This window comes from Suricata suricatta, chromosome 2 (genome assembly GCF_006229205.1).
Source record: "Suricata suricatta isolate VVHF042 chromosome 2, meerkat_22Aug2017_6uvM2_HiC, whole genome shotgun sequence".
Taxonomy (NCBI): Eukaryota; Metazoa; Chordata; class Mammalia; order Carnivora; family Herpestidae; genus Suricata; species Suricata suricatta.
The window spans coordinates 51,341,217-51,365,060 of record NC_043701.1 but is presented as its reverse complement, the minus strand read 5'-3'; the positions used below and the strand labels follow the sequence as shown (position 1 = coordinate 51,365,060).

The 23,844-nt window shown below is 36.9% G+C and overlaps 1 long non-coding RNA gene across 3 annotated transcripts; it reads left to right on the top strand.

Annotated features, from left to right (window-relative positions):
* The first annotated feature begins 1,395 nt into the window (after positions 1–1,395).
* LOC115306137 lies at positions 1,396–23,544 on the top strand. Of its 3 annotated transcripts, XR_003915208.1 has the most exons (7): positions 1,396–1,434; positions 2,647–2,708; positions 5,399–5,514; positions 14,837–15,070; positions 15,183–15,262; positions 18,876–18,977; positions 23,328–23,544. It is a non-coding gene; the product is annotated as an uncharacterized LOC115306137 (long non-coding RNA). The 3 variants fall into 3 exon arrangements; XR_003915207.1 differs by lacking the exon at positions 23,328–23,544 and having other exon boundaries at positions 18,876–19,004; XR_003915210.1 differs by lacking the exons at positions 1,396–1,434; positions 2,647–2,708; positions 23,328–23,544 and adding an exon at positions 1,623–1,668 and having other exon boundaries at positions 18,876–19,004.
* Positions 23,545–23,844: the final 300 nt, after the last annotated feature.

Sequence of the window (23,844 nt, the reverse complement as noted above, 5' to 3'; positions counted from 1 at the left end):
CACATCTTTGCCAACATCTTTTCTGTTCTGTGTTGTTTGCTTTAGCCATCTGACAGGTGTGAGATGACATCTCATTGTGGTTTTGATTTGTATTTTCCTAACGATGAGTGATGTTAAACATCTTTTCATGTGTCTGTTTTCCATCTGGTTGCCTTCTTTGGAAAAATGCCTATCATGCCTTCTGCCCATTTCTTAACTGGCTTATTTGGGGGTTTTTTGGGGGGGGGTTGATGAGTTTGATAAGTCCTTTATTGATTTTGGATACTAGCCCTTTATCAGGTACATAGTTTGCAAATATTTTCTCCCATTCTGAGGGTTGCCTTTTATTTTATTTATTTATTTTTTAATTGTTTCCTTTGCTGTGCAGAGGCTTTTCATCTTGATGAGGTCCCAATAGTTCATGTTTACTTTTGTTTCCCTTGCCTCCAGTGATATTTAGTTTAGTAAGAAGCTGTTACAGCCAAGATCAAAGAGGTTGCTGCCTGTGTTCTTCTCTAGAATTTTGATGGTTTCCTGTCTCACATTTAGGTCTTACATCCATTTTTGAATCTATTTTTGCATATGGTGTAAGAAGGTGGTCCAGTTTTCTTCTTCTGCATGTTGCTGTCTAGTTTTCCCAAAACTATTTATTGAAGAGACTATTTTCCCCTAGTTATGCTTTCACTTTGTCTAAGATTAACTGACCATAATGAACATTCTTTTTTTATAACTACAGCACCTAGAAGCCTAGAAATTCAGAAAACCAGATTCTTTTTTAAACAATGAATTTTGCAGGTGTACCTTGGGTAATTTTTATTTGATAAGTTTCAAGGAAGAACTATATTGAAATAGGTCTCCAAATGAGATTATTTAAAAAAAAAAACATTTGAAGATCATCACTGAGATTGATTGCAGTCAGAGTATACTTTGCTAGCTTGACAGTGGCTCCCCACCAACTGTAAACTTTGGAGTTCCTAAGACCTCAGCTCTATCCTTTTCACTGTATTGATTCTTCAAAGAAAATTTATTTTGTCTCCATAGCTTTAGGTATATATCAGTAATTCACAACTTAAATCACAGGTCTATCATGGGCTCCTGTATTGCGTACCCTGGTCTGTTGAACAATGTTACTTAAATTTTTCATAAATATTAGAATCCATTAAAAGGAACCTCTCACTGATCTCTCATCCTTGAACTTGATACCAGTCTCCTTTAACAAAACCACCTAGAAATCTGAGAAACACATTAAAACTCAACTCCACACCCCATATTAAGAACAGATTCTTTCAAATTTAGCTACTACATTTCCCTCCAAACTGTTTCCTCCTTCCTTCTTAATTCAGGCTGACATCACAGAATGCCATAAATGAGTGCCTTGCAAACAATAGGAGAATATTTCTCACAGTTCTGGAAGCTAGAAGTCCAAGATCAAAGCACTGGTAGACTACGTGTCTGGTGAGAACCAATCTTAGTTCATAGGGAGGATCTTCTTAATGTGTACTCACATGGTGGAAGGGGTAAGGGCTGTCTGACTCTTCTGTATGGGCACAAGTACCATTCATGAGGCTTTAAGCTCACGATCTAATCACCTCTTGAAGACCTTACCTCCAGATACCATCACACTGGGGATAAGGCTTTCAACATAAAAGTCCTGAAAGATGACAGATTCACTCCATCTTTTCTGAGTCGGTACTTTATTTTGTATATACTCTTTGATCTAACTCTTCGTTGCTATAAAAAAAAAGTTGAGTTTTCTTGAATAGCTTTAATTTATTGAGTGATACGCTGTTGTTTATCTACTTTAACACATCCCCGTTGCTATTAGCATAAAACACAACATTCTCATCATGATCACGAAGGCTCTGCATGATCTGACACCCGACTGCGTGCCCACCTTACATGATTTCAGTTCAACATTGCCCTCTGTGTCTGAGCTACACCGACCTTACTCAGCTTCTATCCAGTATTCCAAGCTTCTTTATGACTCCTATTCCAGTTTTAAGTTCTAATAGCTCGCTAGATTATATTAGTTTCTTTTTCATATGCTTTCATATACCTCTCTGTATGTAGAACTAATCATAAATATAGGTTAATGTATTGCTTTGTTGCCTTTCTTGTCTGTGTTAGAATTTAAGATCCATGAAAACTGACATCAAAATTATCCTATTTTCTGTGATATTTTCAACACCCAACATGGTAGTACCAAGAGGTTCTATACTCTTTTTTAAATTTTTTAAATATTTATTTATTTTTGAGATACACAGAGAGAGACAGAGCACAGCAGGGGAGGGGCAGAGAGAGAGGGAGGCATAGAGTCTGAAGCAGGATCCATAGAGTCTGAAGCAGGATCCAGGCTCTGAGCTGTCAGCACAAGGCCCAACATGAAACTTGAACCCACAGACCATGAGATCATGACCTGAGCTGAAGTTGGACACTTAACCAATTGAGCCACGTAGGCACCCCACTTTGCCTCTTGGTATAGCATGCAATCAACCAAGATTCTCCAAAGAAATGAATGGATAAATGAATAAAATAAAATTGCAAGTTCTGCATTGGAAAATGCAATCCAAAACAACAATAACAGATTGAACTGAGCATGGGAAAAACTGGAAAAGGAATGAAATTTGCTCATGAAAATCAATGTATCCTTTTAATTTTGTATTTCAGGAAACTTTTGAGAGATGGGTGCTGAATACATTTGCTCTTTCATCTGCTTTTGCAGTCAACAGGTATTTTTGAGCTCTGCTCTGAGTAAATGCTCTCATGAACAGTGAAGATAGGCTGTGCCACATGAAATTGCCTATATTTGACCATTTGATTCAATGTGTTTGGAACAGTTGACTACAAGCATACTTCCCTTAGTGTAAATTAAAAAGTATAATGTTACTATTTTCTTCTTTTTGATGTGATTAGTGAGTTGTTTCTCTTATTGATTTTTATTTTCCAGAGAAGTAAAAAGTTATTTTCCCAAATTATAAATATTTCCTTTATGTCTGAATTTAAGACAGTATTTACTGAAACTAGGGAAGCTAGGTATCAGTTTGACTCCACAGAAGACTCCATTAGCAAAGGATCCATTCAGTTTGGTTCAAAATAATTTCATTCTGTGTGTGTAAATCTCAAAAACAAACAAAAAAAAGTACCTTAAGAGATTTCCATACACATTCTAAAAAAAAATTAGAGGCACCTGGGGTGGCTTAGTCAGTTAAGGCTCCAACTTTTGCTCAGGTCATGATCTCGCAGTCCATGAGTTTGAGCCCTGCATCACGCTTTGTGCTAAAAGCTCAGAGTCTGGAGCCTGTTTCGGATTCTGTGTCTCCCTCTCTCTCTGTCCCTCACCTGCTTATGCTCTGTCTCTCTCTGTCTCTCAAAAATGAATAAATGTTATAAAATGTTTTCAATAAAAATAAAATAAATTAAGAATCATGGTAGGAATTAATCTTTAAAGTAGAGCGATTTGAGATGTTATGATGAACAAAATGTTCTGCTAGTGGACAACTTTAGTAAATTGCCTCACATTGATGAACCGATGATTGAAAACTAAGACTATTTATTAGTGGGGGCTCTTTGCTTAAGGGTAAAAGTACCAGAGTACCTCTTCTTGGATAAGATTTATAATTGTGGCCAAGAAAAAGAATGCTTTCTGGTAACTGAAAGCTATCTGAAGTGGATATCATCAAAGACCCCAAACATGTGACCAAACCATCAGTTTATGATGGAAAACAGTTCTGTGGCTTTCCAGTGGTCTAGAAAAAGGCTGTTTTGTTTTGTCTTTCTCTTTGAATATCATAGTGCAAAAAATAATGCAAATCATCAACCTTATCAAATAATGTAGACAACTGGAATATATCATGTAATGTTAATGATGCCTACATATTTTGGCTAAATAAATCATTTCACACACATTAAAAATGTATATTTTATATAGATGGCACATTTGAAATTCAATCAAGAGCTCTCTTTTAGAAATGAAAGGGATTTCTCTGTTATTTCCAGGCTTTCAGGAACTGTGACAAGGTGCTCTTTCAACTTTGGAAATGGTTTAAGTGAGAGCAAGAAGTAGCCTCTTGTGTCTCCTAGTAAGGCACTGAAGTGTCTTCCTGTGTTTCCAGTTAACCCTGACACTGATTTACTGGTGGTAGAGTTTATTACCAGAAGTTGCTCTAGATCTCCAGCAAAGTGAAGCCATCAATGTTCAACGTTATTTCCTAAGAAGCCTGCAGCTCATCCTTAGCAGGGTCATAGAACACGTCACCTCTTGTTTAATGTTTTTGTGTGACCCTTATGGATCTCTATGTCTCTGAAGTGTCATAATTATGATAGGCAACGAAACCTGTTCTATTTCTTCCAGAGTTATGACTCCAGTAAATAAATACAACAAAGGGAAGGTTGCAACTAAAACAAAACAAAACACAAAAAAAACAGTGTCATCAAACAACAGGTGGAAGACAACTCCTTCACTTTGTAAATGTGACGGGACTCACTTCAGCCTCCATGTGGTTTGCTGCCATCACTGCTGAGGCAGACATCCTCTGAGCCTGCAGCCAGCGGTCACCTGTGCAGCAAGGCTGGCGCTTCCATGCTAGCAGCCCTCTGGGCTCCATCTCAGAGCTATTAGAAAGCAATCAGGGAAATGATTAGCCTTCACTGGAGAGCCAAGTTGGGACTTCAGATGCTTGTCAAATACCAACTTCTCTGAAATAGAATTGCTCTCTGTACCGCCTTTCCAGGCCTCCTTCATGCTGCTGGTGTCGCCCTTAAAAAGCTAGACCTGCCAAGGACAGGCTTCTGAAAAGGCCTTACGTTACTGTTGGCAGAGCACAGGTTTAAAATGAAGACATTTAAGAGGGTAATACCACTATGCCATATGTGGGGCAGTGTCCACATCTGGAATGGACTGGGTTACCTCCATTTTACCGGACGTGTTTATTTACCACTAGGAAAGACACAAGTTAGTGCCCAGTGCCTCCAATATGGCACTCACTTAAGTCTTATTGAGCATGTACTGCATGGGAACCATTATATTCTCTGGCCATGATACATCAACTCATTTATTCATGAAAAGTCTATGAAGCAGTGGCATTCCTTATAGGCAAATCTCACAATTGTAAAAACACTAAACCACTTGCACAGAATCGTAAAGCAGAGTTGATCTTGGAAGTTAAGCCTGAATGATGTCTAACACATTAACCTCAAGCATGACATTGTCATACTCTCTTTGCTTTCTCATTCTTGGAAGTTGCCCCTCATGCTACCCCAGATTCTCCTATGCCCCAAACACCTTCTGACTCCCCTCTCCATAGCCCAGCCCTCCACACCGAACACCTTTCCCACCAGAACTAAACTGCCAACGTCTTTAAGCTAAGTTCATATTGGGCGTTCCCTGACTTTATCTATTTTGTTTTCTACATGGTTACAGGTTCCTGCGCCTTACCTCTGAACCAGCTGAGAAGCTGTCCCCTGGGCGCTGCTTATACTCAAGGAATGCACCAGCCGTCTCAATCTCCTGTGGAATCCAGAAGGCTATAACTAGAAGTTAGGAAAACTGTTATAATTGTACTCCAATCCCTTTACCTTTCATGATGGACCATCCTTGCTGTCTGTGTAAACACTGTTGACACTTGAATCATTCAGAGATCTCCACAACTGTTCTATTTTGACTCCAGAATCAAAACCTACCATTTATAATTTACATTAGACTTTGTTCCTTTCTGGGTTTTTGGGACTGGTAGCATATTCTAGCTCTCTGCTTATACTCAGTAGGAAAGCAGTGGTTCAAGAAGTGTGAGAATCCGTATATTTATTTACCCTCTTGTTTTTGTTTCCTTGGGAGCATACAAATGATTTGTGGATGATTTTTATTCATGTCAGGGCAAGTTAACTAAACCGTATGCAGCATATTAGATTGTGTATGAGAAAGAGGTGCTCCCACCCACCCAGGAACCTACCCCCTTTCATGCATTGCTCATTCTTTTTCCACCCAGACCAACATGGGAAGAGAATTAGAGGGAAACTAAAGTGTTGCTTTAGACAATATCAGAAATCCATTTTCTAATTTTTCATGTTATTATTTTTAACGTGTCATGTTAGTCTTTTTTAAATAGTAATATTCCTATACATATATATTTAGAAATGGTATAAGCACTTCATGTATATTATCTGGTTGAATTCTTGAAGGAACATCATGAGATATTTACTTTTATTGGTGAAATATAATTAGTTAATAACTTGCCAAAAGTCACACTGCTAGTAATGATTAGTGCTAGCTGAAACACATCAGGAATCTAAATGCGAATCCTCAACTCTTAACACTTATGTTATTCAGATATTCCAAGAGTTATCTGACATTATCTTGATCCAGTGAAAAGTAGAAGTTTTGGTAGTTTTAAGTACTTTTTTACAGTTAAGAAACACTTATTTGCAGTTCTTTAAGCTCCCTGCTAGAATACTAGAGCCAAAAGGTCGTGAATCTTGTCTTGTCTTCTCTTATATCTCCCATATATAAAATAGTGCCTGACGAACAGTGGGTGTTCCCTCAGTAGTTGTGGTCTGGATTGATGAAAGGCACAGCCAGCAGGTGCCTGTGAGGCTGGTCAATGGTCAGGTTCTGTCACAGCCTCTGCTGAGCTGGATAATACCGATACATTGGACATCTTCAACCAGATAAAACAAGGATCTGCAAGCATTTATATTTCACTGTTGTGTATACACTAAATCCAAATTGCTTGAAGAACTATAAGACTCCCGGGGCCAAGCCCTTGGCCCACATGTACTATCTCCTTCCGGTTTAATCCATTTTCTCCTGACATTGGGTAGGGAAGAAACTCACAACAAACCTGATATGGAATTGTCTGAAAATAATTTTCCCAGGAGTCTTTCTTTATTCTTGAAAGTCAAAAAAATATTAAAAAATCTTCACTAATAAATTTTCCTGAAATACTTCTTAATTTTCAACGCCAGTTTCTTTTCTTTTTCTTTCAGAGCCAGTTTCTTTTTTCAATTTTATGAAAGTTTCTTCAAGTAGAATTTGATTACAATTCTTTTTCTTTCAAGATACCTATTCTTTCAAGTATTGATTCATTTATTTAATTCACTGGTGTCTATTTTAATTTCCCCTAGAATCATTTTTTATATGGATGCTTTGTTCATTCTCATGTTTCTTTCTTCAAAATGTCTCTGGTAAGACATATTTGATTCCAACACAATAGATAATTTCAAATAAGTTAAATAACTGGCACCTATATAGCTGAAGAACAAAAATCATAAAAAAGAGAAAATGAAATCAATAAAAAACTAAAATAATAAAGGTAATAAAAACTACATGAGAACAGTGACAAAGTAAATTAATTATCATAAAGCAAGTTGGGGAGAGATGCAACATAAGGTATTTTAAAGAATATAAATAAAAATAAAGGTCAATTCCTTTTCTTAATCATCACCACCACTACTTTTTGGAGGATTTTTCCTTTTTCTGCCCCTACACACCCATGCATATACAATTTTAAACCCACAACATAGAAAGATGTGGTTCCTGCATTATCTTTTGACATCTCGACATGAAAGATGATCCCTTATGTATTTAAAAATTATTTGAGAATTTAATTTCAGTGGTGTTCAGTATGCTAATGCATGCATATATCATTTTTTGTGGCCAAGCTTCTGTTGGTAAGATATTTATGTAATTTCTAAATTGTGCTATTATAAATGATGATACATGTCCTGGATATAATTTTAACATAAATTTTTAAGGATAAATTTGGTTAAGTTAACTTGCTAATGCAATAAGCATGAATATGATTTTCTGTTTAGTTTATTTATTTTGAGAAAGACAGAGACAGTGTGAATGAGGGAGGGATAGAGAGAGCAGAGAAAGAATCCCAAGCAGGCTTTGTGCTGTCAGCACAGAGCCCGACGTGGAGCTCAAACCTAGGGACCACAAGATCATGACCTGAGCTGAAACCAAGAGTTGGATGTTTAACCAACTGAGCCACACAGGTGCCTCAACATAAATATGGTTTAGACTTCTGATTCAAGTAGCCAAATATTCTCACTGGAACTGATAATAATTCATAATCTCTCAGTCATATAAAAGGCAAGATCACACTACTTCAAATTATTTTTGGATTTTCTGTCTGTAATGGTCTCCAATACTTAGGTCTCCTTGGAAATGAGCCAGATTTCTATGTGGAGCAGTGTGCCTTATGTTGGTGGAGACCTCCTGAAGCAATTTCCCATGGCTTTGACTGATGAACAACAGTGAAAACATACCTGAACACTGCCACCTTATCTTTCATCGTCTTATCTTTCATTCAACCTATGCCCACTTTCAACTCTTGCTGAAACAGTGTTCGTAAGAGATTCTGCCATGGTCTTCAGACCAGTGCCTGTGATTTGAGAATGCTTTGGAATGACTGTTGAGCATGTAAGAAGACTGCTGGGCATACCTCCAGAATTCCTGAGTCAGTAAGTGTTGGCAGGCTCAAACGTATGTGTTTTTCACAAGTTCCCATGTGATGGTAACATTGCTTATCTGGACCACACTTTGGGAACCATTGTTGTAAACCTTATCATTTCCATAGTAGTTGAAGTTCTGCCTGAGTGTTCTCTATGGCCTTCCTAGAACCACTACCACTAATGAGATTAATTAGATTAGAGGACCTCCTCCTAGTGCACTTGGAAGCCTATCTTCCCTCTAAGGTTTTTATATGTTGGTAATTTTAATGTGTATCTGAAAGTGAGCAAATGTGTTCAGAATACTCCTGCACCTGGAAGGGCATTTCCCTTCTGATTTAACTTTTGCACTGACTCCTTAATCATTAACCACATTCAAAGAACAGTCTATATAAAACTTAACAGCTGGGGCACCTGGCTGGCTAAGTCCATTAAGCGTCTGACTTTGGTTCAGGTCATGATCTTGTGATTCATGAGATGGAGCCCTGCATTGGTTCTGTGCTGATAGTATCGAGTCTGCTTGGGATTCTCCTCTCCCCATCTCTCTCCCCCTCTCCCATTCCTGTGCTAGCTCTCTCACTCTCCCTCTCAAAATAATTAAATAAACATTTAAAAATTTAAAAATAAAGAAAGACTGAGAAAACAGAATGAAACAAAACACAAAATGGCCAAACTCATAGAAAAAGAGATAAAACGGGGTACCATGGGATGGGAGAGGGGAGATTGGATGCATTGGTCAAAAGACGCAAATGTCCAGGTTTAAGACAAATAAGTGCTGAGATATAATGTATAGCATGGTGACTACAGTTAATGCCGTACACTACATTTGAAATTGACAAGAGAATAGATTCTAAGAGTTCTCATCACAAGGAAAAAAATTCTTTTAAATGTGTCATCTATAGGAGATGAAGTATGTTAACTAAACTTAGTGGTCATTTCACAATATACCTGTCAGAGCATTATGGTGTACGCCTTAAACCTCTACTGCATGGAATGTCAATTATATCTCAATAAAACTGCGGAAAAAAGAAGGGTGGAGAAGGCAATGGAATGTATTGTAGCAGGTGGGAAAAACATGAAAACAGGAAAATGGAGCGTTATTTAGAGTGACTAATTGCAGGGGATCCATAGTGGAAACAAATTTAGGTAGGTGAGGATTTGCAGAACATGGATGCTTCAAGTTCATCTCTGAGATCAATGGTAGATGATCGAAGAAGCACTTAGCATGACAGGAGGGGAGCATCTCTGCAAAGGACAGGTGATGTTCCTTTGTTTTGTTTCGTGTTGCTTGTGTTTAACAAAGAAAATTGGGCATGTCTGAAGAAGTTAGTTGAGAAAATGAGTAGCACACAATGCAGTCTGTAAGGGGGGAAGGGGATAATTAATAGAACAGGGTTGTCAAAGTGGCAGGAATCACTGGATCAAAGAAACATGGAGAAATGTAACCCTCGGACCAAAAGCCCCTCTTTTAGGAGTGAAAAAAAAGAGAGATAGAAATTATGTTTTATAAAGTTTATTTATTTATTTTGAGAGAGAGGGAGGGGGAGAGGAGCAGAGAGAGTGGGAGAGAGAGAGAGAGAAAGAGAGAGAGAGAGAGAGAGAGAGAGAGAATTCCAAGCAGGCTCTGTGTTGTCAGCACAGAGCCTGATGCAGGGCTTGAATTCACAAACCATGAGATCATGACCTGAGCCAAAGTTGGATGCTAAATGGACCGAGCCACCCATATGCCCTTAGAAATTTTGAAATAGAAAAACGTTATGGAATCTCATGTAACATAACCATGGTTTTCTTGTCACAGGAAAAGCCTAGTGTCTACCAGTTTATCAGAGATATTAGGGAGGGTGGGACCTGGTTAAGAAGGGGGAATCTTTTAGCTACTGAAGACAAGAGCAAGACGGAGGCCATGTTAGGTACTAGAAAGAGGCATGCTAAAATAAAGTTAAATGATTTTTTAAATAATGATTTAGGTTTCAATAAGATAGTACTTTGTATTGGTGATCCTTTAAAATAGTTATTTCTCTACATGTAACTTAAAAATGTTAATCCTGGTATAGTTAACATGCAGTTACGTTAGTTTCAGGTATGCAGGGTAGTGATTCAATACTTGCATTCAACAACAGTGCTCATCAGGGCACATGCCTTTCATAATCCCTGTCACCTACCTCATCGGGCCCAACCCCCACCCACCTCCCCTCTGGTAACCATCAATTTTGCTCTCTAGAGTTGAGTCAGTTTCTTGGTTTGCACATCTCTCTCTCTCTCTCTCTCTCTCTCTCTCTCTCTCTCTCTCTCTTTCTGTAAATAATTATTTTTATATATATTTTTAACATTTTTCTAAAAATTAAAACAATGTATTCTATATGCATTAAATCAAACGATTTCTTAAAAACCTTGTTTATATTGATTTTTCTGCACATGTTCTTTAGAAGGTAAAGGGAATAATACTTCTTGGTACATGGTTACCTAAGTTCATTTTTTACCCAGATATGGATAGAAGTATAGCTATAGATACAGACATGCACACGGCTATATACAGATATAATCACCACATTGCTGATATTTTCTAAATTCTATCGCCTAGTATCTTAATTTCATAATTATAATTTCATAAAATTTTATGCAGTTTTATTCAAAGTTGCATTAGACAGCTAATATACTTTAAATTGTTGGCATGTTCAATTGAGTCTTTTTGGTAAAATGTAATATGTTGGACCAAGAAAATATACTTTCTATAAGCTTACAGCAAATTCACGTTTTTGGATATCACTTTCAATTATAATGTTTCCTTTTAATTACAATTTGCAAGTGTTCCAGGCAAAATTGTAGGTGCTATCTTTTGTTTTTCTTCTTCTTAATTTGTTTTTGCCTGCAATCGAATTAAATTTTCAACACATGTTCTTTTATAAGAAAACCTCATTAAAGATTTGTTTCCATCACTCTTTTGAACATTTATTCAAATTGAAATGCTGCCAGCTGATAGTTTTTCTCATTTGAACAATTGCAGTATAGTCTGTCAATTTATCCAATTAAATATTGGAGCTCCATCAAAAAAATATTCCCACAATTCAAGATACTCAAAATGTAGTTCTGGGGCACCTGGGTAGCACAGTCATTTAAGCATCCGAATTCAGCACAGGTCATGATTTCACAGTTTGTGTGTTCGAGCCCCACTTTGGGCTCTGTGCTAACAGCTCAGAGCCTGGAGCCTGCTTCAAATTCTGGGTCTCTCTTTCATTCTGTCCCTCCACCACTCCCACTCTGTCTCTCTCTAAAATAAATAAATACTGTAAAAATGTAATTCTGAATTTAGAATTAAATGTTGTAATGTATTGATGTTTTATAGTTTCTCCATTTTAAAACTGCAATGTTCAAAATGCTTTAGAAACTAAATATTCTGCCACTTATTGAACACTTCAGTTAGGAATCAATGAACCATTTTTAAAAACTTTTTTAAAGTTTATTTATTTTTGAGAGAGAGAGAAAGCATGTACACATGCACAAATGTGAACAGGGGCGTGCAGAGAGAGGGAGACATAGGATGTGAAGCAGGTTTCATGCTATGAGCACAGAGCCTGATATGGGGCTCGAACTTAGTCTGTGGGACCATGATCTGAGCTGAAATCAAAAGTCGACCATAAATTAATGAGCCACGCAGGAGCCCCTAGATGAACTTTTATAACATTTATTGTGATATAATTCACATATTCACACAGTTCATCCATGTAAACCATTCCATTGAATGTTTCTTAGTATACCCAGAAATGGGCCACCATCACCACAGCCAGATTTAGAACACTTGCACTACCCCCAAAAGAAACCCCATGCTCATGAGCAGTTAATGTGCATGGCCCACAGCTATTTCTACTCCAGACAACCACAAGTCTACTTTCTTTTTTTTAATTTTTTTAATGTTTATTTATTTTTGAGAGACAGAGTGTGAGCAGAGGAAGGGCAGAGAGAGAAGGAGACACAGAATCTGAAGCAGGCTCCAGGCTCTGAGCTGTCAGCACAGAGCCTGACGCAGGGCTTGAACCCACAAACGGTGAGATCATGACCCAAGCTGAAGTCAGCCACTTAACCGACTGAGCCACCCAGACGTACCCCCTACAAGTCCACTTTCTGTCTCTATAGATGGTCTATTCTGACATTTCATGAAATTCTACAGTATGTGTTCTTTTGTTACTATCTTCTTTTGCTTAGGATAATATTTTCAATGTTAATCCATTTTGTAACATGGATTGATACTTTCTTAATTTATTGTCAAATAATGTTCAATCCATTGTTTAATACATCAGATTTTATTTATCCTTTTGCTAGTTGATGGGCAATTATATGGTTTCCATTTTTTGGCTTTGAATATTTGTGTATAAGTTTTTGTATGGGCCTATAACTAGGAGTAGAATTGCTCAGTCATATGGTAAGTATATAACTTTCAAAACAATTTTATGGTAAGTATGTAACTTTTGAGTGTGTTCCGGGGTTTCTGAAAGAATCTTTTCATATTGCCATCAGCAGTGTGTGAGCATTCTAATTTTCCCACATCCTTACCAACTATTAGTATCATCCCATCTTTTGATTATGGTCATCCTGGTGGGCATAAAAATGATTTCTCATGGTGCTTGTGATTCATATTTCCCTGGTGACTCTGATGTTGAGTGTCTTTTCATGTGTTCACCTGGCATATTCTGTATACCTCCTTTGAAAAATGTCTGTACAAGTATTTTGCCTATTTGTGTTTTTATTAATGAGTTGTAATTGATGTGCTCTGGATACAAGTCAGATCAAATATATGATCTGCAAATATTTCCTACCACTCCGTGGCTTGTCTTTTCACAACCCAACATTTCTGAAATTTGATGGTCTGTTATCTTGTTTCTCACTTGTACTTCTGGGTTCGTATCTAAGAAGGCTTGCCTAACTCAAAGTCACAACCATTTATTCCTGTGTTTTCTTCTAAGCAGGTTATGGCTTTAGATATTATATTAAGCCATGATCCAGTTGGTGTAAGAAAGGTGTTCATCTTCATTCTTTTGCAGATGGGTAAATATACTATCATATCAGGTTATGAAGAAAGAGATTCTGAGGCAAAAATTCATGTTTAGAAGATTATTGTAGAATTTTACTGTGAGTACCACCCTAACAGAATAAAGGAAGTCGGCTAGGGCAGAAAGAATAGCTGGATTGTGATAGTCATTACAAAGATGCCAGCCAATTCCATGAGGAGCCCCGAAGCCGAAAGGGTCTCTGGAGTTGTCTGCTATTGCGTTCTCTGGACTTGAGGGCACCTGTATCAATTTGTTTCATTGGCTGTCCCAGGGAGGGCACAAGCTTGTACCAACAATTCATTGGATATAGGCTGCCTCAATGAGGGGCACAACGGTGTGTCAACCATTCCTTGGATTTAGGCTGTCCCAGTGAGGAGCACAACCTTGGAAAAGGCAGCTGCATTTTCGCTGAGAGTCATATCTCAAGAGGCTCTCATCTGTGAGCTGCCAGCTGTGGGCTGTCAGGAGCCAAGATTCTGGCCAACTGTAAAAATAAGTGTCTCAATCCTGAAAGGGAGATCTAAATTCATGATAGCCCATGACCTATGACATTTGGATTCATTTCATTAGTCTAATCACTTATCCCATGTAAAAATGAAACTTCTAGATTCCAGTGGGTTAGTTTTCATGGGGAAATGGACAAGAGGAAAAGTAGGCAGTGAGCTGCAGCTCCTGCCATCTCTATTTTCTGAGTTGCAACTAATATTTCTCTGATCTCCTTTCTACATCCATTCTCCATTGCCCTATTCTTAGCTGGAGCATTGGCTACTGAAGGTGGCTTACACATTGGGTTCATGCAGATTCTCAATGCAAACGAGTTTTAGCTCCAGGTCACCACACCCTTCTTAAACTGTGGCTGTTGCCCTTGTCAATTTACCATTTATTTGGGCAGGTAAGGTCCAAGAAATACCAAAAATTAATTTTTAAATGTTTTAATCTTATTTATTTTTAAGAGAGAGAGAAAGACAGAGAGACAGCAGAGGTGGGGTAGAGAAAGAGGGAGACACAGAATCTGAAGCAAGTTCCAGGCTCCAAGGTTGTCAGCCCAGAGCCAGACACAGGGATCAAACTCACAGACTGTGTAATTGTAACCTGTGCCAAAGTCGGATGCCTACCCAAATGAGCCATCCAAGTGCCCCTGATTTTTTTTTCTTTTCTGAGAAATTAGGTTGGCTCAGATGTTCACCTTTTCACAACATGCTTTATATCAGGTTCTTACCAAATACTGCATGGAGGGATCTCCCATATTCCTCATAAAAGCACACACGGTGAAGTTCTTCACTTCTTTCTCACTGATGGTATAGTTTGCTTTTTGCTTCCTTGATGATTTCTAAATAGTACTATACTCTCTTCTCTTTCAGATCCCCACACACTGGTCATGCTGGAGTGAGGGTTGGGAGCAGACTCACACCAAGATTGGAAGACCATGATGGGAAGAACAGCAGCATTGGAGATAGACGGCTTCACTGCCTTTCTGCTCCATCTTGAGCATTTGGATGCTTGTTCTGCAATGAATCTCTGTTCCAGATGTGCACGGAGAGATGTTTTCTTTGCCAGGCACAAGACAGCAAACGTTCCAATGGCTTTCCACTCTAGTAAGCCCTACACTGGAATTCTGAAGTTTCTGAACATCACAAATGCTTATCCAATTGGTCCTTGAGTGGAGCCACCACAGACCAAATGATTAAGCCTCTTTTATCTCCATAGGTAATCTGGTCAGCATGGCAGGTGTATGCTCTTCCATAGTGAGCAGAAATCTATGAGGAACACATCTCTGTGTGTATTTGGTACGCCATAGTCTTTCACCATTATGGGGGAGGGGAGAAATACTTTCACCAAGTTTTCGACTTGGCTGTTAACTTAAGCTCTTATTTTGGTAATGATTTACTGCAGCTAAATAGAGGACAAACAATCCAGCATATTTTCTGAATAGTATAAACCATATGTTCTCAAATCTTGTCCTAAAGGACAAAAAGTATATGTTGAGCCTAAATATTGGGGCAAAGAGTTGAAGCTTACCCAGACTTACCTCTCCTCTTATTACTATATGTATTTGCTTTCTTTAACCATTGATAAACTGATTTTGGGTCCCCTTATGTTTGTTGGCCAGAATTACATAGCATTACTTGTTTCCGTTCTTGATTTATTCTTGTTCAAGGTTAATACCTAGGTTGGTAAGTATGAAACAATAGGAAGCTTTGGTCTGTATTAGAGCCCACAACTCAGAGAACATGAAGAAAATTTAGACAATTTTGGAAAGACAATCATGCCTCCAGGATTCAAAGAAGTGATTCCCTTTACAGATATGAAAGGAGAGAGAGAGAGAGAGAGGGAAAGAGAGGAGGAGGGGGAAGAAAGAGAAAGAGAAAAGTTGAAATATAAGCAAACAGAGGTAAAATCCTCATAATATTTGAGGTAGTATAAGTTTGAATATCAAAAATATATTTTATCTTGTTATTTTTTATATTATTGTAAAATATTGTGTACAGGGGCACCTGGGTAGCTCAGTTGGTTAAACATCTGACTTTGGCTCAGGTCCTGATCTCACAGTTTGTGGTTTGAGCTCCACATCAGGTTCTGTGCTAACAGCTCAGAGACTGGAATCTGACTCGGATTTTGTGTCTCCCTCTCTCTCTGACCTTCCTTCATTCTCTCTGTCTCAAAAATATGTAAACATTAATTTTTTATTAAAAAATAAAATATTGTTGTAGAAACCCTAGGCACAAAACAGTAATATTCTTGGTTAGATGAAGCAGTTAATAAAACTAGAGTTTAGCAAAGAATTGACTTTATTCCTCATAAATACAATATACTCACTGGTTAAATATTGCAAGTGTAAAGTATAAAGCCCACAAAATTACACTTAATAAATAAAGTTTATGAAGGAAAACAAACGTTATTTTCCCCCTGTGGCTAATGGTCATTGTTTGTATTTCCCACACAAGTGATGTCTTGAGAAGTTTATGAACTTTCCTTTGCAGATTTTCAGGGGATATACCCCTCAATAACCACCACCAATTCCAAGGCTTCCTCATGGCTGTTGCTAACATGCTTTACACTAATGGTTCTCAGACAGTTATCACATGGGTCAGTTTATTTATGAGAAGGAGGGTGGCTAATAAGATTCTTCCTATAACAAATAATAGTATGAAAATAAAACATCATCATCACATAATTTCAAGAGTGAAAAGTGTATATTACTGATATTTAGAAAGAACATGATCTCAGAATAAAAATATTAATATAATTGATAAAATCAGAATAAATATTTTAAAGATAAGGATATATAAAATAATTTAATTTGTAAAAAGTAAATGTAAAGTGTTGGGTATATATTTTTATTTTATTTTATTTTTGAGAGAGAGAGAATATGAGGAAATATATATATTTATTTTTTCTTCATTAATTTTTTATATTTAATTTTCAAAATGAAAATAAATCTACTGATCTGTTGTTTATGTTTCTTCTTTATGTATATGTTTTTCCCTGGATCTATTATCTACTTTATTCATTTTTCCAAAATCATCTGTTGTTTTGTTGATGTGAGCAATTATTCTCTTGTTTTCCTATTACCTCATATCTTACTCTGATGTTTTCTTCTTTCTTGCACTTTCTTCAGATTCCTATTTCATTGGTTTTGTCATTTGTATATTGAAAAACTGTGTATAAATTTTCAGTCTTTCTTGTTCTTTGGTATATGCATTGAACCAAAATTCCTTCTTAGTAATGGCTTATATTTTTTCTTTGATTTTTAAGTGCTTTGTATGCAGTACTGTTCAGTCTGAACAGTACATTATTTCTTCCTTAGTAACTCAGAAGGTTTATTTTATTTTCTATTTCTTAGCTTTTATTTGTATTACATGATTGTAGTTAATTTTTTTTTTTACTGTTTTCTGATACCATTAAATCATGTGTAGAAATTATCCATATGTTATCTATGTTTTGGGTTTTTTTGAGACTTCCTTACTGTTATGATGTGGTAAATTTTGTAAATGTTCTAATTTATTTGCTTACCATTGATTCTTATACCCCCTGCTTCCTTCTTTGATCACATTCCCTTCTCTTGAAGTACATAGTTCACAGTTCTTTTAGCAAATGTCTGTTGGAGGAAAAAAAATCTCTGAGTAGTTATTTGCCTGAAAATTACCTTTAATTTAACTGAACACATGAAAGAGAAATTAATGAGCAGAGAATAGAGAATCTTCAGTAATTAGTTTTCTTCCTCCATGCTTTGGTGATATTCCTTTGACATCTCTGTGGTTTCTTGCTCTTGAGAAGTTTGCTTAATTTTTTTTTTTTAAAAGACTTTCAAGAATCATTTCCTCTTTTCTTTCTCTTTACTTGAAAGATTTTTGTCTTTGTTTTTTATGTTCTGCAACTTCTTTCTAAGGGCACATTTTATTTATCCTACCTTGAGTATTAATATATTCCATCAGTCTGAACATCATGCATTTTTATCAAGTTTGGAAAAATGTACTGTTTTTCTCCTGTTGAATATTGCCCCTCCCCCTTTCCCCATCTCCATCCTGTCCTGGAATCTCCTATTAAAGATCACTCACTTGTCTTCCCTATTTCTCTGAACTACTTTCATACCTTTTGTATCCTAATCTCATTTCGCTGTCTTTTGGGTAATTCTCTAATACTTATTGTTCAGTTTACTGATTATCTCAGAAGCATTTACAAGACCTTGATATCATGCTATTGTTTCAAGTGATTTACTTACTTATTTTTATTTCTTCCTTCCTTTATTGGCTTCAGGGGCAGAAAATGGAAACAAACACAATTCTCTGTCCATCCCACACTCTTAATAAAATGTGTCGAGTTTCCCCTTGTTTATTTGGTTCCATTTTTGTTCAATGTAGCAAGCTCCTGTGAACCAAAAGTCCAAATAAAAGCTTCGCCCAAGAAGACATTCTCCTAATTGCATCATGAGAGACAACAATATGATGGTTTTTCTTCCCCAGTGCTCCAAAGTCATCATTCCCCCGAATCCTGTTGCCTTCATTCTTATGAATTCCTTTGTTCTCACTCTCTTTAAGGTTCTTTTAATGAACAGAAGTCATGTGTTTATTTTTGGCATAGTACTATGTACTGATCTCTATGTTTGTTGCAAATGATTTTTTATCATATTTGTGAGTTGCTCTTGGGTTTTTTCGGTGATCAAACCTCCATTCCCTGGGAGTTTAGGAAATGTATTGATGTCATATTTCTTTCCCTTTCTCTTATAACCAAGCACCTTATCCCTTTCTGCAAAATCAGACAGACCTACACAAGTATGTGTATACCTCATTTGAAGATTTACTTTCTGACAATCTTTTCTCTAAATCCTTATTTCCTTCTGCCGATTACTATTTTGAATTTTGAAGGCTCAACTGCTTTTCTCTCTTACTCTACCTTCAGGTGCCTTGAGAAAGTAGATGAAGGTAACCCTTGAGATGGAAAAAAACCCATATCTCAAGTTTCCTCATTTAAAGTCTCTACCCACACCAGATAACACTGCAGGTAACTGTGGGGTTAAATACATGCAAACATCACGATCTAGATTGTATAACAATGTGGATTGATTTCTAGAAAGTTGTATAGTAGTTTTTTTTAATAGCTTCATAAAATTAATATTAATTCTTCTTATAGTTATTCTTATATCATAAAGAAAGAAAAGCAGGAGTTGTCATCACTTAGATATCTCACTTTTTATGAAGTGAGATTTATAACAGGAGAGTGAGTTACACACGCATTTTTGGTTACCTTTTTATAATTTCACAAGCACCAAAACCTTTTAGTCATTTTGCAGAAAAACTCTATAAAGGAAGTCAGTGCTTTTCAATGAAAATAATGTGGCGTCCATTGGATAATATTTCTTATCTCAGGATTTGCTGGATTATTTTTACTGTTAAGGATAATTGGTTGGATTTCATATTCTGATTTTATAAAAGATAATTTTACTGATATTCAATGTACTCTTGGGAATGGTTAAGTATAATTCACCAAGATCCAGGACACTTTAAAAAAAAGATATTTCTATTCTCATCTAGAAGGAATGCTTTTAACTGAGTTGGATTTACACACACACACATACACACATACACAAACACACACAATCTTGAATGCATCAGTTTTATTTTTAGTCTGTGGTACATATGCAGCAAGGTTGTGTTTGGATTAGAATTCCAAAATTTGCATTAAAAAACAACTTGTTTTGCACCTGCAGGCTCCCCGAGAGTAATTTAATGTTATAATTTTTGACAAGATAATTCCATCTTTTCTGTGGCTGGCTGTGCAGTAGGCTGCTGGGACAAAATAAATGTGAACCTACAATGGGGCAGTAAAAAAATATATTTATACAAGATGAGTTTAGCACATAAGCCAGAAAAGCCCAAATTGGAAACGGATGGCAGCATGAAATATGAAATCGCAATCACAAATTTGTCTTCCCCATATTTGTAAAGGTCTGTACTGTGTATCATGTGTTTGCATGTGTGCACAAATTGCTTCGCACACTTTGCAAAAAGTGACTTTGCCATTGGAGGAATACTCTACAGCGGCATTCTAGAACAACAACAACAAAATATGCTGCGATCTCTTTTCAGAGCACTTAGGAATAGTGGATTGAAACATAGCGCTTCTGTCTCCAAGCAGACTCAAGAGATAAAAGGCTAACTTCAGCTTTTGTAGTGTGGGGAGCAGAATTTATAGGTGAGCACACTGACTCTTACTTCAGCCCCTATTTCTTTTAGCCATTTAAGAATTCATTTTATTTTTCTCTGATGTATTTTTACATAAATCTCAATGGAATCCTTAGTCCATCCAGGAGAGCATTGGTTAGAAGCTTTTATTAAAACTGAACGAGTGTGTTGTTTTCTAACATGATATGGACTTAGATAACCCTAAAGGAGCAGAAGAATGGGGTTTCCATGGTTGTGGAATAACTTTTATTTTCCATTCTCAGAGAATGAAGTATGATTTGTCCCATGTCGCTGCTCTTGAGGACTTTGCCTTAAACTGTCCATCTCTGTGGCAATGATAATAGTAAAAGTGGGAAATTTGTAAATATTTCTTAAGTTTTCTTTTACCACCCTAAAGTATTTGGTAGTATTCTAGAATTTACAGTTCTGAAAATGCGGCAAGTTAACTAAATAGGATTCGCTGGCTGAGAAACGTACGGTGTCCAGAGACTCAAATAATGTCTCAACCTTGGTTTCTTTTCCACCAACGTTTGCCAACTCAGCTATTATTAACGGGGTCAAGTTCAGTTTTACTTAAAGACTCATAAGTATATCCATTGGAAACCGATTTAATAACCTCTAAGTTAATCCTAGAGGAGGAGCATTGTCTGAGACTAAACAGCTTGAACACATTTTGATCTCTCCACAATCCAGAATTATATGATTCACTTCTTACCCTCCAAAGGACAGACCATTTGTTGAGAAATGAATACTTCTTTTAAAGATATATATTTCAGTATGTAGCTCTTCCTAACTCACAGAATCACCAGCTGTGATCGGATATTTATAATTATCTCATGCAACAGAATCAAACTTGAATCTCTACTTTCTAAGGCAACACTTCTTACTCAAATAAAGGATATTTCTAATCATTAGATCATTTATACTGTGAGACCCACAGGAAGGATGGTTCTGGAAAAAAGATGGATTTGATAGAGGAAGCAATTAGGGGTTGGAAATCTTCAGTCTGTCGTAAATGCTAACAAAGAAAGAAAAATAAATGAGAAATTCCAGAAAAAAAGGAAAGGTGTGGTAGAAGAAATAATGCTCATAGTATTTGAGACAGAAAAAAGTTCATATATTAAACTGATTATAAATAAAATACTAATTTGTGCTACTTGAATTTTATTCCCCAGTTTTATTTTGAGCTTGTAGGTCAATGAGAAAGCTTTTGCATCTCTTTCCCTACCTTCATGTTTCCTGTGCAAATTCTCATAACTTGTGAATATTTTATGTTATGTTTTATTGGGAAATTCAGCATGAGAATGAGCTGAACTTAAATGGAGCTCACCCTAGTTTAGATAACCTGGGTGCATCCAACATAATACAAGGGTCTGTAAAAGTGGAAGAGGGGTGTAGGGGAGGTCTGAGCAGATTACGGGACCCTGAAAGTAGCATCAGAATGGAGAAATGCTAGGGGAGTGCCCATTGTTGGCTTTGAAGATGGAGTGAAGGCACCAACTCCTGAACTTGGACAGCCTGCAGAAACTGAAAAAGCTAGAGGGTCAGACATCTCCTGACAACTTCTAGAAACACATGCAACCCTGTGGACACCTTGATTTTAGCCTAGTGATGTCCATGTCAGATTTAGATCCAGAACTATAAGATAATAAATTTGTGTTGCGTTAAGCCACTAAATTTTTGGTGATTTGGTATAGCAGCAATAGAAAACTAGGACAAAAGAATGATAAAAGAAATATTGTATAATATGATGGATACAAAAGATAATGCCTATTATTTTTTAAATCTTTTTTTCTTATTTATTATTTTTGAGAGAGAGCAGGAGAAGGACAGCAGGAGAGGGAGAGAGAGAGCAGGCTCTTCCCCCAGTAAAGAACCCAACTCAGGGCCATGGCCCTGGGACCACTACCTGAACTGAAATCAAGAGTCAGATGCTTGGGGTGCCTGGGTGGCTCAGTCAGTTAAGTGTCCAACTTCAGCTCAGGTCATGATTTCACAGTTCTTGAGTTCAAGCCCCACATCGGGCTCTGTGCTGACAGCTCAGAGACTGAGGCCTGCTTTAGATTCTGTGTGTGTCTCTCTCTTTCTTTGCCCCTCTCCTACTCATCCTCTGTCTCATGTTTAATTAAGAATTAAATGGGATATAAATCAATAGAAAGTACAACATGGCAACACTATATGGGAGGTTCATCAGGACTCCTAAACCTCCATAATGCTGTGTGGTGTGCTGACCAGATGTGTAGCAAAATTAGTGTTCTGTATTTGGTGTTGGGAGGTATTTTATCTCTGACATCCCTTCTCATTCTGAAGGTCTGTAAGCCCGTATTTGGGTGCATGGCTTTGATTCTGTACTTGGCATTGTTGGGACAAAGGAGAAATGAAAAATTCAAGTTTATGTTTTCTTTATTTTAATTTTTTTGGTTTTCATGAATAGAATTAAGGAAGGTAATAACACAGTGAAAACAACTTTCTCCTTTACCAACTAGGACAGAACCTCTCAGTTAATGAGTATGAGCAGTGCTCTTTGTAAAGATTTACTGCTATGTTTTCCAACATAGACGAAAAATTAATGGCACACTCTCCTGTACCATCAACCACTATGGTCCATTCTGAAAATTGTTCTCTAACTTTTTTAGTTAGAAAAAAGTTATAAAATTAGAAATAAAAACAACATTGTAATCATTTATATCATACTCTAAAGAGAGAGGATAAAAAATTAAAGGAAAAAACAACTCTTTTATTTAAAATAATCTTATTCCAATTTTAACCATATGATTCATCAATAGGTAAGATGGCATTCATCCTAATTTGCTCTAATATGGATTTTTTTGAAGTTACTAGGAAAGAGATCAACTCTAAGTTTTTCTGGGACTAAATTTATAACACCACACAGGAACAGATTTTCTGTTTGCTTCCCCTATGAAAACATATAAACTAAACCATGCATACAAAGCCCAGAAGTTACCCTCTAAAGAGCCTAAAGCATTAGCAAAACACATTGTTTTTCCCAATGGCATGTTTCAACAAGAAATGCACTTGTAAACTGTTAGTGTAAAGAAAAGAAATTCACTTAGAGGCACCAAATGCAAGCTTTTCAAATGTCCTGTAGATTACTGTTTATTAGCAAGAAGCCCCTGCTAGGAAGGTAACACAGTGTACCCTGTCTCAGAACCAGATGCTGAAAGTTCCTCCCGGGAAATGGAAGCGAGTGAAGGAAAAGTCACAGTGGGAAGGGCTTGGTGAAGCTTAAACAACCTCTGAAAGAAACTTAAACCTCTTCACAGAAAAAGGCAAAGAAGAAAATGTCGAGCTGGTATGATGCTTACAAAGCAAAAGGTGAACTCTTTTGACTGTAGTGTGTATCATGCTAAGGAATTGGCTCATGATAACCTGAAATGTTGGAATGTTAAGAGTCCATTTGGACAATTGACTCAACTAATTTAAAAATCTGATGATGTGATTATGAAAATTAATTAAATATGTCTCTGATAGAAGCCTCTTTAGAAATTCATCTAAATTAAGATGGCACCTGGCATACTTCAAAATGGTTATACGTCAGACCCAGGTCCCTGGAGAAACAGTGTTCATCCTTCAGCACACCTGGGTGGCTCGGTCAGTTGAGCGTCCAACTTTGGCTCAGGTCATGATCGCACAGTTCATGGGTTCCAAGCCCCGTGTCAGGCTCT